Here is an 18,338-nt window from a genome sequence, read left to right as displayed (position 1 = left end):
TTTCATAACGTATGTATACTGCCCCTGGCGGAAATGTTTGCTTACTGCTGTTCCGTAAACAGCTGCGAAACAAACCATCCTTTCATTTAAACAAACAAATTTAAGCTCAGTTTGAACTGATGTCAAAGAACCTAAAGGAGAAATGGCTGTTCGATGCATCTCTGGCAGTCACAATCGTGACACAGTGAGTTATAATTATATGAGTGTTTGTTTCAGCTCGTTCGACAGAGTTGTCAGGATGGCCGAGTGGTCTAAGGCGCCAGACTCAAGGTTAAACCTTCCTGTAAAACGGGACTTCTGGTCTCCGAATGGAGGCGTGGGTTCGAATCCCACTTCTGACAATACTTTTTTTCTTTCTGTGGGCTACGCTGATTTCTTTCGTCGTTCTTCGCTAACTACGTTTATATAACATGTTATCTTACAGGATACATTATCGTCCCTTCTCCGCAAATGAAAAAACATGACAGTCTTAAAACACTGACATGTTTTAAGACTACTATGCATTTTAATACTACTAATAAACCGTGTTTACGTTTAAAAATAAAATACGGAAACAGAATCGTAGTTTATAATCCGCACATTTCTCCTTCAGGGTAATTCATTCATAATCACATGTCAGTTCAACTACATGTAAAGTGCTGCCAGAGACAATAAATAAATAAATAAAAAGTCGAGTCTGTGCTTAAAAAACTGTTATGTATTTTACTTAGATCTCCGTCTCGGTCTTGAACTGATAATTTATAATATATGCTTAAAAACTTGAGTTTACCGTCTTCTGGCCTCAGATATCCAGGAGTACATATTACCAGTTCATTTAAAGCTTTCCAAACTGCAAATTTTAATCATTGCTAACCTATGTAAGGTTGGCTTTTCAAAGGTCAGCAAACCTTCCTGTATAACCTCTTGGTAGGATTAATATTATAAAAATGTTTTTCCCACTGATTTCATCATTTATATGGGCAAACAAAATTACTCAACCAAAATGATTGTTTCCACTTGGGAGCAGGTACTTCTTAGGTTTGGCGAAGATTACTGGGACAAAGTAGGCTAATTAACAGAATTCATACCTCATTTTCATCTGCATATTCAGTTTAAGACAGTATACAGATTACACATCTAAAATATACACCGGCATTCCTGACCTGTGCAACAGATGCAAAACCTCCTACCTGTTAATTAACTCATATGTTTGTTTGTTTTTTACCTGCCCAACACTTCAGTTATATTGGACTTTTTATTTTGAAGTGCTCTCTCATGTTTTGAGTGTTACACAATCCTTGTCCACTAGTTTCTCCTTTTTTGTGTTTCTGAAGATTCCACCCTAAACCTTAGCCGTAAGCAGCTGGACGTTATAGCTTTCACTTCAATGCTGGCACAACGTAGAATTTTGCGGTCTTGAAAAACTTCTCACCCTGAAAGATTCTATGTTCTTTTTAAAAATGGAGAAAATAAAATTCAGACTCAGAGGAAATGCTAATAGGTTTTCACAGGTGTGGCAGCAATTTATCATTTATATCACTTTGAGTACCTTGTTTTTTGTTGTTGTTGTTGTTGTTTTAATTGAGGGTGGTCTCTCTGTGTGTGTTTTATTTACTTATTTATTCATTTATTTCTGTTATTGGATTGGACCTTGGGATGGGTATTAGTTATATGCTGTTCAGTAGTTCTCAAAAATCATTCAAATTGTAACGGCCTGAACTGTATTGAGGTATGTCTTTGTATCATTGGTACTTGTTTTATTAGGCCTGATATATCAAACTACATGTAAAAATTCTATAAATAAACAGGATCCCCCCCCCCCCAAGAAAAACTTCACTTTACCAATTTTCATCTATTAATCAATATATTGATTTTGCACGGGTCACTTATTAATTCTTGGAACCCATTTTATACGAAATTTGTCTCGTTCAAATCTTTATTCGTCAATCGAGATTTTCTTTATTTTTTCTACTATTTATTTAAGGATGAATAAATGAATTTCCTTCTTTCAGACTTCTTGCCAAATGTTTTGTCAAAGTCGTCTACAATGGTGTAGCAGCAGCTCCCCCTGGTGTACAAAAGGAAGTGCTCTCGTGATATCCTGTGACAGAAAAAAAAAGGATTAAAAACGAACATTGTCAAGTACTCGTTATTGTTTTTGAAAGCTTTGTTGTAACGAAGCAACAGCGCCGCCTGGTGTATAAATGAAAAAAAGCTTACAGCACATGGTATTCCCAGGCGGTCTCCCATCCAAGTACTGACCAGGCCCGACCCTGCTTAGCTTCCGAGATCAGACGAGATCGGGCGTGTTCAGGGTGGTATGGCCGTAAGCGACTGTCATAGTAACAGGAAACATATTTATATGCAACAACAAAGGCTGGACGCTAAAACAAATGTAATGCAACGTGTTCAGGGTGGTATGGCCGTAAGCGAGTGTGGCGCTAACAAGAAGCATATTTATAGCTATTTAGTCCAATTCTCAACACAGGTCGGCTAGTTGAGTAGTGTTTTTTGTCTTTTCTCTTCCTGGCAGTGCCTCTATGTTTTTCTTATTAACGGAAAGACGAAATAAAAACAGAAAATAAAAGTGAGCCGTAACCCAAACAAACCTAAGGTTTTTAATAAACTCTACGCTAAACTCTTTAAAAAATGCCGCTTGTCTTTACAAAGTGATACAAAGTCTCAGCTGCAAACTTTGGTTAGCAGCAGTGAAACAGCTTTCTGACGGCCGGGGATCGCAGTTGTCAGGATGGCCGAGCGGTCTAAGGCGCCAGACTCAAGGTGACAAACCTTCCTCAACACGGGACTTCTGGTCTCCGAATGGAGGCGTGGGTTCGAATCCCACTTCTGACAATTCTTTTTGTTCGTTTTAAAAATTATTAATAAAAACTATTATTCAGTTTAGCTTTAGTTAAGTACCTTGATAACGACCACTTTACAAATCCTGCTTTGTATACGAATCAAAACCTTTTTAAAGCTGAAAAATAGGATAGGACAAATAGGATAGGATAGGATGATAGGACAAAAAATGTGTAAATGTGACATGAAAAATTCTTTCAACAAGGAGTTCCTCAAATAGGCACACATTAACATTTTTACAATTCAGTGCTCTTGTAGCAGAAATACTGATTATTTTACTTATCTGTCTCCTCCCATCTCCACACCACTTTACCCTTACCTCACTTCTCATTCCTTAGGCCTACCTAATAAAACCATCTTCCCACTCTTCTAATCACTCTTTTTTCACCTCCACATTGCTGATAGTTGAGTTTTTCATCCACTCTTCTGTCATCATCTATGACAGGGGTGTGGAACTCCAGGCCTCAAGGGCCAGTGTCCTGCAGGTTTTAGATCTCACCCTGGGCCAACACACCTGAGTCAAATGATTAGTTCATCACCAGGCCTCTAGCGAACTTCAAGACATGCCGAGGAGGTTTTTTAGCCATTTAAATCATCTGTGTTGGATCAAGGACACATCTAAAACCTGCAGGACACTGGCCCTTGATGTAATTTGTAATTTGATTGCTGTATATCTTTCAGCAATGATACCAGATCATTACTTGTGAACATGATAACTTACACTGAGGCAGGTTCTAGCTATGGGCAGCCCAACACATCCACCCAAAAAAAGAAAAACTCTCCCACCTCTCATGATCTTATTGTGATCAGAGGTACAATGAAATGTTGAACTTAGTGCAAGTAAAACCCACACAAACAGCCATTTTTGATAAATATATAAAATTTCACCTCTCAGTCTTTTCCCCCATAGCTGTGTCCCCCGATGAGGAGTAGCAGCGCCCCCTGGTGTATAAATAAAAAATAAGCTTACAGCACCTGGTATTCCCAGGCGGTCTCCCATCCAAGTACTGACCAAATCAGGTCTTAATAACTTAGGATTCGTACTGAAGATAAAACAAACTTGCTCTTTGTTTTTCTATTTATATGTTTTCAGTTTGCAAAACCTGGAAAGTGTATTGACTCCTACATGTCACTGTTGTACCGTTTTTGTTGTTTTTGTTGTTTTTTTTATCATGTATTGCATACTTTCTGCGCATTTGTTTGATAAACATGAACGACCTTTAATTATATTATTTACACATATTTTACAGTTGAAAAGCTCAGAATATTTACGCTCACGGCCACTCAGAACACCCCTGATCTTGGAAGCTAAACAGGAGCAGCTCGGTACTTGGATTAGAGACTGCCGTGGAAATGGCAAGTACTGTATGATTGTCTTTATACACCAGGGGCGCTGCTGCTTCATCTTTGTTTTTGACTTTTGAGCTCATATTTGCTTCATATGAGCTGCTCTGGTAAATAATACCGTGATGTAACAAAAAAATACACTGAAGCAGCAGTCTGCACTGTAATAAGGGAATATTCACCCATTAAAAGACAACACTATTGATGAACTTCGCATTGCAGAAGTGACATAAACTGAAATGACATATGTCACCATATAAATTGTCATCTACACAGATTCTAGAGATGGACCTATCCGATATTACGTATCGGTCCGATACTGACGTAAATTACTGGATCTAATATCAGAGAGAAACCCTATTAGTTAGGTTGCTTAATATTTCTGCTAAGTACTCTTTAAAATACCAGAATAGGAATGATGGAGTATAGGTTTAAGTTCATTAGATTGATCAGTTTTGCTGAACTATGAAATATTTTGGGTGCAGTGTATTTTTTTACACGTAGGTATAACAGAATAGCTTTAGTGTTGTTGTTTATTTAAACTTGAGTATGAACTTATACAAAATGCAGCAAGATATTAAAAAAACAGTTTTATTGATTAAAAAACACACTATATCGGATTCACATCGGTATCGGCAGATATCCAAATCTATGATATCGGTATCGGACATAAAAAAGTGGTATCGTGCCATCTCTAACAGAGTCAGTGTTATGTTTTGTTTTTTCCCATCCAGAGGTGGTCTCTCAACCAAGTACTAACCACAACTACCCGAGTTCAGAAGGAGATCAGAAGAGACTGGGTTCTTTGAGGTTTGTATGACTGTAAGGAACGTCATAACTGATGAGAAGGCTGTTTATGTATCAAATCATGATGCTTGCTGTCTCTTGTCTTTAGATTAAGACTTTTAAAACTTGTTTAAAGACCATATGATGGCAGCAATGATGAAACAGTGTTATAATGCTATAAATTTAATGTGTGGAAATTCGATGAAGTGGCTGGAAATATTACTACTTGCAGTTGCGAAAAAAAAGTGTATTTTGTTTGAAAATGTAAAAGCCGTGGCCCGTGACACAGATATCCTGCAAGTTATAAGATCTTATTGTTTTGAAAGCTTTGTTGTAACGAAGCAACAGCGCCGCCTGGTGTATGAAAGCAAAAGCTTACAGTACCTGTAAGGCGGTCTCCCATCCAAGTAAGTATTGCTTAGCTTCCGAGATCAGACGAGATCGGGCGTGTTCAGGGTGGTATGGCCGTAAGTGACTATGAAGCCAACAGGAAACATATTTATATGTAACAACAAAGGCTATGAACTGGAAGCTAAAACAAATGTAATGTACATTTGTAGTTTACTATTTTGTTCTTTCCGCCATATTCTTATTTTGGGAAACCCGAGAAGTATATTGACTGCTACATTTCATTGTTAAAAGGGCTTCAACCTGTATATCTTTTTTTCCAATCAGTTTTGCACGGGATTTTCACGTTTTTAATTCACAATTCGATTACTGTGACAATCTAAAACTAAACGCAACGAACACTGAGATGCATAAATAGACTTCACGTGGGTGAAACTGTTGCTTACGGCCATACCACCCTGAACACGCCCGATCTCGTCTGATCTCGGAAGCTAAGCAGGGTCGGGCCTGGTCAGTACTTGGATGGGAGACCGCCTGGGAATACCAGGTGCTGTAAGCTTTTGTACCAGGGGGCGCTGCTGTAATCTAGTGGTACTTTCCGAATTTTTGTGCTTCATATTTGCTGCTTTACTAAATAATATGGTGAAATAACAACAAGAAATAAAGTTAACGTGTGATAATGGAGACATTCAGGAAGGAGGTTCTGCAGCATCCGGTCCCGTACCAGCAGACTGAGAGACAGCTTTTTCCATCAGGCCATCAGACTGCTGAACACGTCATAGACACCTCAGCTTCACTACTGGAACTTTAACATTATGCACTCCATACTGTACAGTAATGCCACTGTTTTGCACGTCTCAACTCTGTATATTTTATTTTTTTTATATATTTTATTTATTGTTTACTCTATTTAATTTGTAAAATATGTGTACACACACACACACACACACACACACACACACACACACACACACACACACACACACACACACACACACACACGTAGAAAAATATTTAGTATACACATCCAGAAATGCATATACTATTATATGTTGTACATATATTTATTAGTTTCAGATGTAGCCATTCTTGTATTTTGCTTGTTTACATTATTGTATTTTGCACAACTCTGTTGCTTGTGAAGCTCGCACACAAGAATTTCACTCACATGTGCTGTACCAATGTACCTGCACATGTGATGTGACAATAAAAGTGATTTGATTTGATTTGACATTTAATTCAGTTCAATTCAAATCAACTGTAAATCACAATAGCTGACTCAAGGTGCTTATCCATCTATTAAAAGACAACAATATTGACAAAGATAATTTTTGTCAAAGATGTTTTTTTTTAAATCATTGCTGTTTTTAAAAAAAAAAAAAAAAAAAACTATTCATAACTGAAATTAAGTGAATAAGTGAATTTCGATCCTTGGTGATTTTTGACATCCCTGCTTTTCAAAATTGTCTCCAGTAAAAGATGCAGCAACACCCACTGGAGCTTGTCACGCAAGTACTACCCAGGGCCTGATTCCAATTACCTTCTAAGACCAGAAGGGACTGGGTCCTTCGATGGTTGTCTTACTGTATAACAGAACTCATGAAAAGGCTGTTTATGTATCAAAGTATAATGCTTGCTAACTTCTGTCTTTAGATTAAGACTTTGTTTATTCAATGAAATTAATTCAATTCAATTAAAGACAGTGATGACAGGATTAACGAAACAGTGTTATAATGCTATAAATTAAAAGTGTTCAAATCCAACAGAAGACTATAGAGTGTCATGAGTTTCAAAACATAGAAGACCTTTAGGTTGGATCCATTTTTTTAATCAACAACAACAACAACAAAAATACAAATCAGCATGACATAAAAATATCCTGGGGTTATGGCCATACCCCTATATTAATATTAGTAACAGTAATGCATGTGCAGGGGGCATGAGCACCTGCCCCTTTCTTCTTAGGTATCCAAAGTGTCCTTTTCTTCAGGCATTTTTTGTTAATTTTTTAAAAATGTGTGTGTATGGTCTTGCCGTGCCCCTTAACAAAACTATTAATCACAATTTTGCTAAGTAAAAGAAGCTGGCATGCATTGGTCACATGATGAACATTAACCAATGCTCACTCTTGATGGCAGAGAGATGACAACGAGCTCATTAAGCGCACACACGTTTTTTGCAGCCTGGGCGATGTGGAGCTGCAGAACAAACACACAAATTAATTGGGTGGCAGACTGATGTAACCAAAAAACCAGTAAGTAGGGTGTATAGTCTTTAGCACACAGGAAGGTTAAGAGTATTATTATGCACACGTTAAGTTGACTTGTGGCAGCTGATGAATTGAAACAACTGAGCATGCTGTGTGTGCACAGTATGTGTCTATGTGAAGAGGGTGAAGAGGTTGGAGGCAGTATTACTTGCCGGTGAGACGTGTATTTTGTTTGAAAATATAAAACCCCCAGAACTGATATAGTAATAATAAATATTACCTGCTAAATTAAAAAACAATAGAGAAAAGATGAAAATTTATCAAAGTCTCACTTTAAGAAAACGCTCTGTACTGTTATGAAGAGCAACAGCGCCGCCTGGTGTATGAAAGCAAAAGCTTACAGCACCTGGTATTCCCAGGCGGTCTCCCATCCAAGTACTGACCAGGCCCGACCCTGCTTAGCTTCCGAGATCAGACGAGATCGGGCGTGTTCAGGGTGGTATGGCCGTAAGCGACTGTCATAGTAACAGGAAACATATTTATATGCAACAACAAAGGCTGGACGCTAAAACAAATGTAATGCAACGTGTTCAGGGTGGTATGGCCGTAAGCGGACGCTGACATCACAAGATGGCTTTTTATATGGTAGAAAACACGAACTATGTTGGCGTATTTTGATTTATTTCTTCGATATGAATCAGATTTTAACAACTTGGGATTCGTAGAGGAGCTTAAACACATATTCAGTGCTATATGTTTTTAGTTTTTTGAAACCTGGATGAGTATTGTCCTTTGTTTTAATTTTGTTTTCTGGTCCAAAAGTTTAGGTTATTTAAGATAAATATATTTTAGCTGGGCTCAAACTGATATTATATTTATTATTAGAAGTTTTCTACTGGATTGACACGTTTTTAATTTACAGGACTGAGAGTTCTAACCAAACATGATAAGAATATATGAAGAATTAGTACTGCCACGCCATTACCATCTTTGTGTGGGCAAAGATAAATCCAAATCCAAGTGGGAAGCTAGCACCCCTTGACATTTGCACGCATAAATATGGTTCAAGTTACTAAATAATATGGTGACATAAAAAAAAGGCACAGCTTTTGTTTTCAAGGAGTCAGAGTGTAACCGGTGTGGTTCTGCGTTGTGTCTGACGATAAAAGGTAAAAGAAAGAAAGAAAGACCTCCAAATAAATTCCTTCCCCCCATCCTGCTGCCATCCTTGTCCATAGTCTTATTACATCCCGTATTGATTACTGTAATTCCCTCCTATTTGGTCTCCCTACACTCAAAAAAATGAATGAGGTGGATTGTTCAGTGTATATTAATTATTTATTTTCATTTTACTTAAAATATATGTTTTTGTTAAGTTAACATATGTTTTTCTAATCAAGTCTACGTAATTGTGTCTATTATTCAACGTACATAATACTAATGTGTTACTTGATCGCATAACATTTAAGTCAATTAGGATCGATATACCTTGTATATCCACAAGGTGGCAGTAATGCAAAAACAGTTGTAATGAAACCGCGCAGAACAAGAAGGTTTCACGGCTTGTGCCTGCTCATGCGCAAGACTTCAAATTTAACTGAAAAAGGCTGTTTTGGCGCCAAGCTGCTGTTTCTTTGAGAGGTAAGACCACTTTTTTTCTTTGACTATGTTGTGTAGTATCTATATGTCCAGCATGGTTATATTTTGCGTTTGTCTTACAAGACATGTTATATCGTTTGCGTGTGCTTGTTTTACATTAGTTTTACTGGGTCCTGGACATGCTTATTTTGTGGACTGTGTAAGAAACATTTTTATTGTTTTTTGTTTTATTAAGGGATTAGCTACAGGGGTTCATGGGGTTATTCTTTCAAGGGGTTATTTTTCCATTTGCTTTCTTGGGATTCCTTTTCTGTAATCCGAGAGTCGGAAATATCGAATAGGATAGCAAGGATAGCATAAAGTGACATTTAAAATCCAAAAAGTCAAGGGCGAAAGCCACTGTGACACCATTGCTCTGCTCTATCAGTAATCTGTATTATGTAAAAATGGTCTGTAAATACAGCATGTTTCCTAGCGGAGTTATACATATCAATGTAGTTATAAATTACAGTTTGTGAAAGTACACACTTAATTTTTTTAATAAAATTATTCAAGACATATGAGTGGACAGACAATGGAGGTCGACAGACCTGGTGATAATTGCTTCTATAGAAAGTTAGCACATGGCAGTGTCAATCTCTTGCTTTTCTTCTGAGTAGTATTTTATTTAGTTGTAATTCAAACAATAATTTGCTTCTTGAAATTAAGGAATTACTTATTTTTTTTCTTTATAAATCTCAGATCCTGCCTTTACCTGCTCCCTCCTATACTGATGTGGTGTATGTGGTATTGCTGAGCTTGTATGTGGTATGTGAACTGTTATACTTTTAAAAACAAAACTGTTTTATAAGTTAAGTTTTCTTTTGTGACCCATCCCATGCCCCTGTTATTTCTTCTCCACATCTGAACCATGGTAAAGGTTGCAGTTCAAGGGCCTGAGGCATGAAATTCTTTTCAGATCAGCTGTGATCAATATTTTTTGGAACTTGATAAATAACAATAAAAGCTGTAATGGCTCCATTAGCATTTTGTGTAAATGTTTGTGTTAAAATTATAGCTTTAATGAGGTCTTACTACATTAGTTTTAGTTTGTATATGTGTACATATAGTATGTATATTTACAGTACAGTATGTTGTGTTTGTTGACATATTTTCAGGTGGAAGCAGAATATGTGAGGATTACTACTGCTGCACATGTTCCAAGGCTTTTTACACAACTTGACCAATACACTGACCAGCTCATAAAAGTCTTCAAGAAAAAAGGAGGCGTTGCAGGGAAGAAAATTAGACAAACTTTGGCCCCAGCCACACAGGTGCGTTATTCTGTTGGTAGCAAAATATTATGGCTAATAAGATCATTTTCAAATTTAAACAGCTAGTGTATGGTAGCTGCACAGTGCACTTACATTTATATTAAGCAAGACAAAGTTTGGTACTCAAAACGTTGGAAAATTTAAATTACCTAAACATATGTAAAATCTGATCCCTTGATTTAGGTTAAACCAGAAGTGAATGTTTTTATGTTATGTTTTGAATGCAAAAAAGATGCTGTATTAGTTTGTCTTTACCTCCATTATGGACATATATAATGTGGTGGAAACCCTGCCCAACAGGTTAACTATTCATGTCCATGTGATGATTAGTTGGTCTTGTGTACATGTCTATCTGTGCAGTGGATATGTCATTCATTTTGCGTATAACGTGAGTTTCTGTCATCCTAAAGTATATCTGTTTTCTCTTCCTGTATCTCTGCCACTCTCTACAGAAGGAAACCATTGAAAAGGGGAGGGAGTGTGTCCTCAGGGCACTACCTTTTTACCTGAATGAAGACCCAAGCATCCTCTTCAAAGAATAATTGGTTGGTAATTTTAGTTTAGTTTTTTATCTGTATTAAACCAAATTTTGAATAACTAATGTTGTTGCATGTTGTAATGTTGTTGTTGTTGTAATTTGCATGGAACCTGTTTAAATGTTTTGGGAAATCTTCTTGTATACCCAAACTATTTATATTTATCGTTGAATCTGTAGTCTAAAATAGTGGCGCACTGGGGTGCATGTTCCTAATATTGTGTTTACGTCATTAAAGGGTAGCTTTGGCCCTTTTTCTTTCTTTTTTTTAAAACTGGATGCCATTTTTCTATGTTTTTGTGTCTAAGCTACAGCTGTTCAGAGGGAGCTGGAACAAATTACCCTTGCTATCTTTACCATCGAAAGAGCTGATGCCAGCACTCCTCCAGCCGATGTGGGTGTAAGCGCCAGACGTCTGCTTTATATTTTTATTTACGATTGAGTTCATGTTTGTTTTATAATTCATAGATTCATTACATAAGTCATCTTTTCAGGATTAATAAATGTGAAAATATATGTGTTTACATAAAGTAATTTTAAGTCACTGTTTTGGGATTGGAACCTAAAAGGGGGTACCTCTCACTTTAATTATGTAAGTGCAATAGTAGCATGAAACCCTGTGTGAGAGGGAAGGGGAGGAGCATGGACAGAGAGGTTAGGAGTCTCACGGTTTTCTGACCGTGTGCACAGCTAGTTCTGGATAACTGCTATTTTTTGGAACTTTCATGCTTTTTAGGAAGGAGTTCATTGTTACATCTTCCGTTTGTAATAAATAAACAGTCTTCAAATCATAATGCAACTGGAAGCATTTCTTTTGGAAACCAGGAACACGCGTCAGCCATAGACTCTTCTTTTTTGAACTTGGTTTATTGGAAATTACCCTACAGTGGGTATAACCATCTAGTGTGTCCTGCATGACCTGGAAGACCTGGCCTCTGCATGTGCACTCTTAATGGGTGGGATATATGCACTGAATCTCAGTTAACCTCAAGACTGAAAGCTAAGAGACAATCAAAAGTATTGAGATTTAAAGGATTTAATTGAGAGATGATACTGCACCAGAAATGTTGAAGGGTGGTGTGTATATTAGCGTTCAAGGCATATTGTTATGAGGTGGAAATATGTTCATATTCAGTTTGTGTTACATTGTGTGCATTGTAAAGGTAATTGCAATACATACTAAAAATAAGGGTAAGTTAGGAGGTTGATCTGATATCCTCGTGTTGGTGTTGTTCCCAGATCATCATACTAAATGTTGTTCCAGGATCAACATTGCAAGTGACCAATCAGAATGTTGTGACGTCATACTTTTGCGACTTCGGGAAAAACCGGCGTAAAACAAAAAACTGTACTTAAGCTGCGTGAAACCGCCTCTGTCCGCCGATCAACTGACCCTAACCCTAACCGTAACCCTTTAATAAACAGTAAGCAGAATTGATATTGTCCTTGCAACATTGGAATTTCATAAATGCACGAATGGCTTGGAAAAGAATAACGTCACAACAATGTGATTGGTCACTTGCAATGTTGAACCTGGAACAACATTTTCATGATGGTCTGGGAACAACACCAACACGAGGATATCAGATCATCCAAGTTGGGAATGCAGGATGAATGTATATTTTGTGGACTTTTAAAGACGAACAATTGTTTCCATGTTAAAATGTTTCCATCTGAAGTTTTTTGCCCAAACACTGGTAAAATAAATGTTGACAGTGGCGAGTGTTAAATGGTTACTGCTGTGCTGTTGCAAAAAAACTGAACGCTGACAAGCTGTTTTATTGTTAGACCATAATGTTGGCATGTTTTGTTAAAGTTTTATTTGGGATGGTGACGTAATTTTCTTTGATTGCTAATATCAGTGGACTATTTATTATTATTGTTGTTGTTGTTGTTGTTACATAAATTTTTTTTAAATTGTGGCTGTTGAGGTGGACACTTCACTTTGCATTGTTAAAGGAAAGCACTTCATTGGCGTTGTGTTACTGGACTGACCCTAAGCAATCATTGCAAATAGCAACTTTGCTATCCATTTTAGACACTAAAAGAAAAAAACACTCACAGACCTTACTAGCATCACATGTGCATAACTCAAGTGTCATCTTATCAATGTGTTATGTGATCTTCAATGCGTTTTTTTTTTCCTTTTATTTCTGGTAGATACAGACATTTAATTTAAAGTCTTGATGTTGCATCTGTCTACATACTGTTAATTACTAACCCTAATGAGCTGTTGTGTTTTATTTTGGACTGGGTTTACACAAATGCTCACTGAATGTGTTGGCAATAAAATAAATTTAAAAAAATAAGTTGGATGTACTTAATTCATTTGTGTGGAACCTGTTGACAAAATAGATTTATGTAAAACTAATTAATAAAGCACAAGGTGGCTGAAAATATAATATTTGAATTAATCTAACTTAAATTTAACATTTTACTGCCACAAATAAGAAATGTGTTGAAGTAACTAATCTAAACTATCTAACCTGAAAATATATCATCTATGTTCATACAACATAACTTGATTTAGTTAGTCTTAAATATGTCTTGTTAATCTTAAGTAGTTTTTTTAAATTAGATGAACTAAAGATTTTTGCTTTAAACTAACATAATTCAATTTCGTGGAACCTGTTGACAAAATAATTTTAATTAAAGTCAACGTTTCATTTTTTTGAGTGTAAAAGGTCCCTTCATAAACTCCAACTTCTTCAAAATTCTGCAGCTCGGGTCATAACTTACACTCCGTTAAGTGCTCATATTACCCCAGTTCTTCAGCAGCTTCACTGGTTGCCCATAGAAGCCAGGATAAACTTTAAAATCTTACTTCTCACGTTCAAATGTATCCATAAATCTGCTCCTTCATATTTGTGTGAGCTGCTCCATATCACCACTGTTTCCCGCCCTCTCAGATCATCATCTGCTATTCATCTTACCGTTCCGTCCTCACACCTTATTACTATGAGGAACAGAGCTTTCAGTCGCTCTGCTCCCCGGCTCTGGAACTCTCCTCCTCCTGCACTAAGAAATATTGACTCCCTCTCCGTATTTAAGACACAGCTCAAAACACATCTGTTAAACTGGCTTATTCGCTTTAATGCTGGTTTTATCTGTTGTCACGCTCTGTTTTGTAATTTTAACTTATTCTATGTATTTTATGACTACTTTTCCTTTTATTAATTGTGTTTTTTGTAAGGTGACCTTGGGTTTCTGAAAGGCGCCCTCAAATAAAATGTATTATTATTATTATTATTATAACAAGATGTGATTTATGACCTTGTTACATGGGCATGCTTTTCTTGTCTTTTAAAATATGTCAATGAGAGCTTGAATCTATCCTGTGTGTATAAATGCACACACATTTGCACACATTCTCCCATCCAAGTGCTAATGAGACCTGACCCTGCTTAGCTCCTGAAAATTGAGCATGTTTGGTATGGTAAGCAGCAGCATTTACGGTACTAGGTGCACAATGACTCTGACTTGGCTTGTCTGGCTTCTTCTGTTTTTTTCCAACCTTACACTCTTGGGTAGGTGACATAGTTTTAACATGACAATTAAAAGTGATTTACTCTGATTCTTAAAAAAAATAAAATAAGATAGGCTCACTTATATTATACAGAAATAAACATTGGATAACTTATAACCCTACAGTGTGCACTAGATGGCAGTCTTCCATAAGCCTTCCAACCACACAAAGCAGTGTAACTGTAAGGTCACAGTGATGGTTTCTCCAATACACAGCTTCATCTCACACTATCCACAGGAGTATGATGACTGTGCTGCACTTGTTAAATAAAAGATGAAAAGTTTGAAAAACCACTCGAAGTGCTTCACGATACTGCACCTCCACTGCTGAAAGGTTTTGCCATCAAAGAACAGATGGCCAAAAAATATCTGCCTTTGCACAATCTGCCTTTTCATTAAAGCTTCTAAATAGTCTGAAAACAGCTGCAGTCTTCATATTGTTTCCTCATGATTCTAAAAAATGTCCATATATTTTGTAGGATTTTTATATATGTTTATATTGAAATGGAGTAATCTGCAGATTGAACGGTGCGGATCAAAATATGCATGTCAAATATGCGTGCTTGATAACACCCTACTTGTATCTATTACTCTGAAAATGTATTTTAACGCTACAAAGACAGCTGTGTTTACTTGGCTTGGGATTGCATTTTAAAGCTGGCTAATAGCTACATCAGATATCTTTCCATTTCTGTAAAATTATCATTTTTGTATATGAAAAACCCCCAAAACACTAAGCGCTTGAGCTTCAAATAACAGCTTGGGATAGGCACAATCTGCGGTCATTATTATAATATCAAATTATTCTTGAATTAACATAATTGTAATAATTGAACTTGCTCTTTTATAGATTCTGAAACATTTAAAACCCATTTGTTTTACCCATGATTCCATGAACACAATTACAAGCAGTATAGACCAGATCCCACAAACTTCTTTTTGTACCACTTGGAGCCCAATAACGGGTTACTCCAACTGTGTGCTAACACCGCTGAGATAACAACAAGCTGAGAGCCTGTAAAATGTTGCATTAAATTTCTTTCAGCCGCCTGAAAGATTTCTGATATTGGGATGGTACTATAGACTGCATATAAGTGTTTAAGGCACAACCTAATCATCGTATCCCTGGTGGTTAGTTTCTTGATTTTACCATAGAAAGAATTAAAGACTGTTGCCAAGCTCGGTCTGAACATCTTATTTGTTCTGTTCCCATGAGCCAAGCCTGCTGGAGGGGTATCCCCCACTGTCCTCAAGTCCTCTCCAGCAGACCAGCGGAGCTACACAAACAAGACCTGGGGTCCAGTCAATTTGTCCGGACAAATGTGGGGATTTGGGACCACTGCAAGCTATGCAGGGATGAGTGCTTTTTGTTTGTGTGCCAAGTAACTCCCCTCAATCCCTTGGTCTCTTAAGTCACTCTATTCACCCAAGTCTTTGTCTGGTTTATCTTGAACCTGACACACTGAACTAAGGAAAAGTTCTTTCTTGCCCTTGTTTATGTTTTAATTCTGTCTTTGGAAAGATCTGTGTGCAGTGTCCAGGTACCAAATTAGCATTTTCTAAACATTTGGTTGGACAACTTTTTCTCTTTCACCCAGCTCTCACCTCTGTGGAAGAAGAGATCACAGAAGGGTGATAGATGTTGAGCAGATGGGGTGGGGTGTGTGCCCCCCCCTTACACCTCCACCCCTGGTCAACAATGAGCGAAGTTCACACTGCATCAGCACAAGTGGCTGAAACAATCTGAGAAAGTGGCTGGAGCAACGCAGCACCTCAGTCCCCTGTTCTCCACTGGCCCAGTCAGCCCGTCTGTGCTCTTCTCAGCATGCTGATCAGAGGATTAGGTTGCAGTGGCAGCATCGAGTCAAGAGCATGTTGAAGAAAGGGAAAGGCATGCAGGGAACACGAGTTTCAAGACAGTTTCACACGCACCCACACAAGAAGGCAAGCAGACGGGTATAAGAAGGACCACACCACACTTCCTGTACTTCTGACAACTTGTCGGTAGAGGGTACCACAATTCTGTTGTGCAATGTTTGTACAGGCATATATGTATATATATAAAAAATCAAATAAAAACCAAATATGTAGACACTAAATAAATAGGAGGAGGATGGATAGAGGAAAAAAGGAAAGTGTATTAGGAAGTGCAGATGATTAGAAAGGAGGAAGTTAGGGTGTTATGAAGAGGATGAAGACTGGAAAGGTCCAGATGACATATTTGTTGAGGTATTTCCAGGAGAGAGGGCAGTGGACTTTAACACAATGTCTCAAGAATAGAGAAAATGTGTACTGGTACCAGTTTTCAAGAATAAGGGTGACTGCAGAGCTGCAGTAACTACAGAGTGATAAAGTTGATGAGCCATATCATGACGATATGGATAAGAGCTATTAAGGCGAGGTTAAGAAGCGAGGTGACGATCAGTGAGCAGCAGTATGTCAAGAAAGAGCACCAAAGATGTGGTGTTTGCTTTGAGAGTGTTGATGGAGAAGGATGGAGAAGTATAAAGAAGGTCAGAAGGAGGTGCACTGTGTCTTTGTGGCTCTGGAGAAAGCAAATGATAGGGAGCCAAGAAAGGAACTGTGGTATTGCACGAGGAAGTCAGGAGTGGCAGAGAAGTATGTGAGAGTGGTGCAGGAGATCTATCAGGACAGCAAGGCAGGGCTGAGGTGTACGGTAGGAGTGAGAGATGGGTTTAGGTTGGGGTGGGACTACAAGTTTTGCAGACAACATGGGAGTATGGAGCAGGTGGACCCTGCAGAGGTGGAGGTATGCTCTGGAGAGAAGAGGAATGAAAGTTAGTACAAGCAAGGCAGAATACATGTGTGTGAATGAGAAGGAGATGTACAGGGTGGGCCATTTATATGGATACACCGTAATAACATGGGAATGGTTGGTGATATTAAAGTCCTGTTTGTGGCACATTAGTATATGTGAGGGGGCAAACTCCTCAAGATGGGCCGTGACCATGGTGGCCATATAGAAGTCGGCCATTTTGGATACAACTTTTGTTTCTTCAATAGGAAGAGGGCCATGTGACACATCAAACTTATTGGTAATGTCACAAGAAAAACAATGGTGTGCTTGGTTTCAACGTAACTTTATTCTGTCATGAGTTATTTACAAGTTTCTCTTTGTTCACAGCCATTGACATGTCGAAGAGGTTAACACGTGAGGAGCGGATCGAAATCGTGTTGATATCTGGTGAACGCAGTAACCGGGTCATTGCAGCAGATTTCAATGCAAGACACCCTACGAGACCACCCATCTCCCATGCTACAGTTAGCAAACTGCTTGCTAAGTTTCGTGAAACTGGTTCAGTGTTGGATTTGCCAAAATGTGGACGCAAGAAAACTGTCACTAATGAGGAAACATCAGTGGCTGTCCTAGCTTCATTCAGCAAGAGCCCACAGCGTAGCGCTCGCCGCATGTCACTGGAGAGTGGCATTAGTCGAACATCCCTTCGGCAGATATTAACTACTTAGAAATGGCTCCCTTACAAACTCCAGCTACTGCAGCATCTCAACGAGGATGACCCAGATCGGCGCACAGAATTTGCAGAATGGGCAAAACAAAAATTGGAACAGGACCCTCAGTTCACGCAGAAGATTTTGTTCAGTGATGAGACAAACTTTTCTGTGAATGGTGAAGTTAACAAACAAAACCACCGCTATTGGTCTGACACTAACCCACATTGGATGGATCCCTCCAAGACTGCTGGAACAACAAAAGTGATGGTTTGGTGTGGTATATGGGGTACAACGATAGTGGGTCCATTCTTCATCAATGGAAACTTCAAGGCCACTGGATATTTGATGATGATGTGTTTCCGTCTTTGTG

The 18,338-nt window shown here is 38.0% G+C and overlaps 2 long non-coding RNA genes and 5 other non-coding genes across 8 annotated transcripts; 4 read left to right on the top strand and 3 right to left on the bottom strand.

Annotated features, from left to right (window-relative positions):
* The first annotated feature begins 232 nt into the window (after positions 1-232).
* trnal-caa (transfer RNA leucine (anticodon CAA)) lies at positions 233-341 on the top strand. The gene is made up of 2 exons: positions 233-270; positions 296-341. It is a non-coding gene; the product is annotated as a tRNA-Leu (tRNA).
* Positions 342-2,192: 1,851 nt separating this feature from the next.
* LOC146650481 (5S ribosomal RNA) lies at positions 2,193-2,311 on the bottom strand. The gene has a single exon (XR_014908051.1). It is a non-coding gene; the product is annotated as a 5S ribosomal RNA (ribosomal RNA).
* A 411-nt stretch (positions 2,312-2,722) lies between these two features.
* On the top strand, positions 2,723-2,832 carry trnal-caa (transfer RNA leucine (anticodon CAA)). The gene is made up of 2 exons: positions 2,723-2,760; positions 2,787-2,832. It is a non-coding gene; the product is annotated as a tRNA-Leu (tRNA).
* Positions 2,833-5,756: 2,924 nt separating this feature from the next.
* LOC146650479 (5S ribosomal RNA) lies at positions 5,757-5,875 on the top strand. Its single transcript, XR_014908050.1, has one exon. It is a non-coding gene; the product is annotated as a 5S ribosomal RNA (ribosomal RNA).
* A 2,044-nt stretch (positions 5,876-7,919) lies between these two features.
* Positions 7,920-8,038, bottom strand: LOC146650478 (5S ribosomal RNA). The gene has a single exon (XR_014908058.1). It is a non-coding gene; the product is annotated as a 5S ribosomal RNA (ribosomal RNA).
* Positions 8,039-9,029: 991 nt separating this feature from the next.
* Positions 9,030-13,281, top strand: LOC146650477 (uncharacterized). Of its 2 annotated transcripts, none has more exons than XR_014907953.1 (5): positions 9,030-9,166; positions 9,866-9,931; positions 10,282-10,437; positions 10,890-10,982; positions 11,281-13,281. It is a non-coding gene; the product is annotated as an uncharacterized LOC146650477 (long non-coding RNA). The 2 variants fall into 2 exon arrangements; XR_014907954.1 differs by lacking the exon at positions 9,030-9,166 and adding an exon at positions 9,190-9,323.
* On the bottom strand, positions 10,286-14,082 carry LOC146650476 (uncharacterized). Its single transcript, XR_014907955.1, has 2 exons — positions 11,892-14,082; positions 10,286-11,390 (listed from the first exon to the last, which is right to left on the bottom strand). It is a non-coding gene; the product is annotated as an uncharacterized LOC146650476 (long non-coding RNA).
* Positions 14,083-18,338: the final 4,256 nt, after the last annotated feature.

The sequence above is a fragment of the Rhamphochromis longiceps genome, linkage group LG16 (assembly GCF_057381845.1).
Source record: "Rhamphochromis longiceps isolate RC_006_pf linkage group LG16, R_longiceps_female_GT1.1, whole genome shotgun sequence".
Classification (NCBI taxonomy): Eukaryota; Metazoa; Chordata; class Actinopteri; order Cichliformes; family Cichlidae; genus Rhamphochromis; species Rhamphochromis longiceps.
This window is presented reverse-complemented; position numbering and strand designations above follow the sequence as displayed.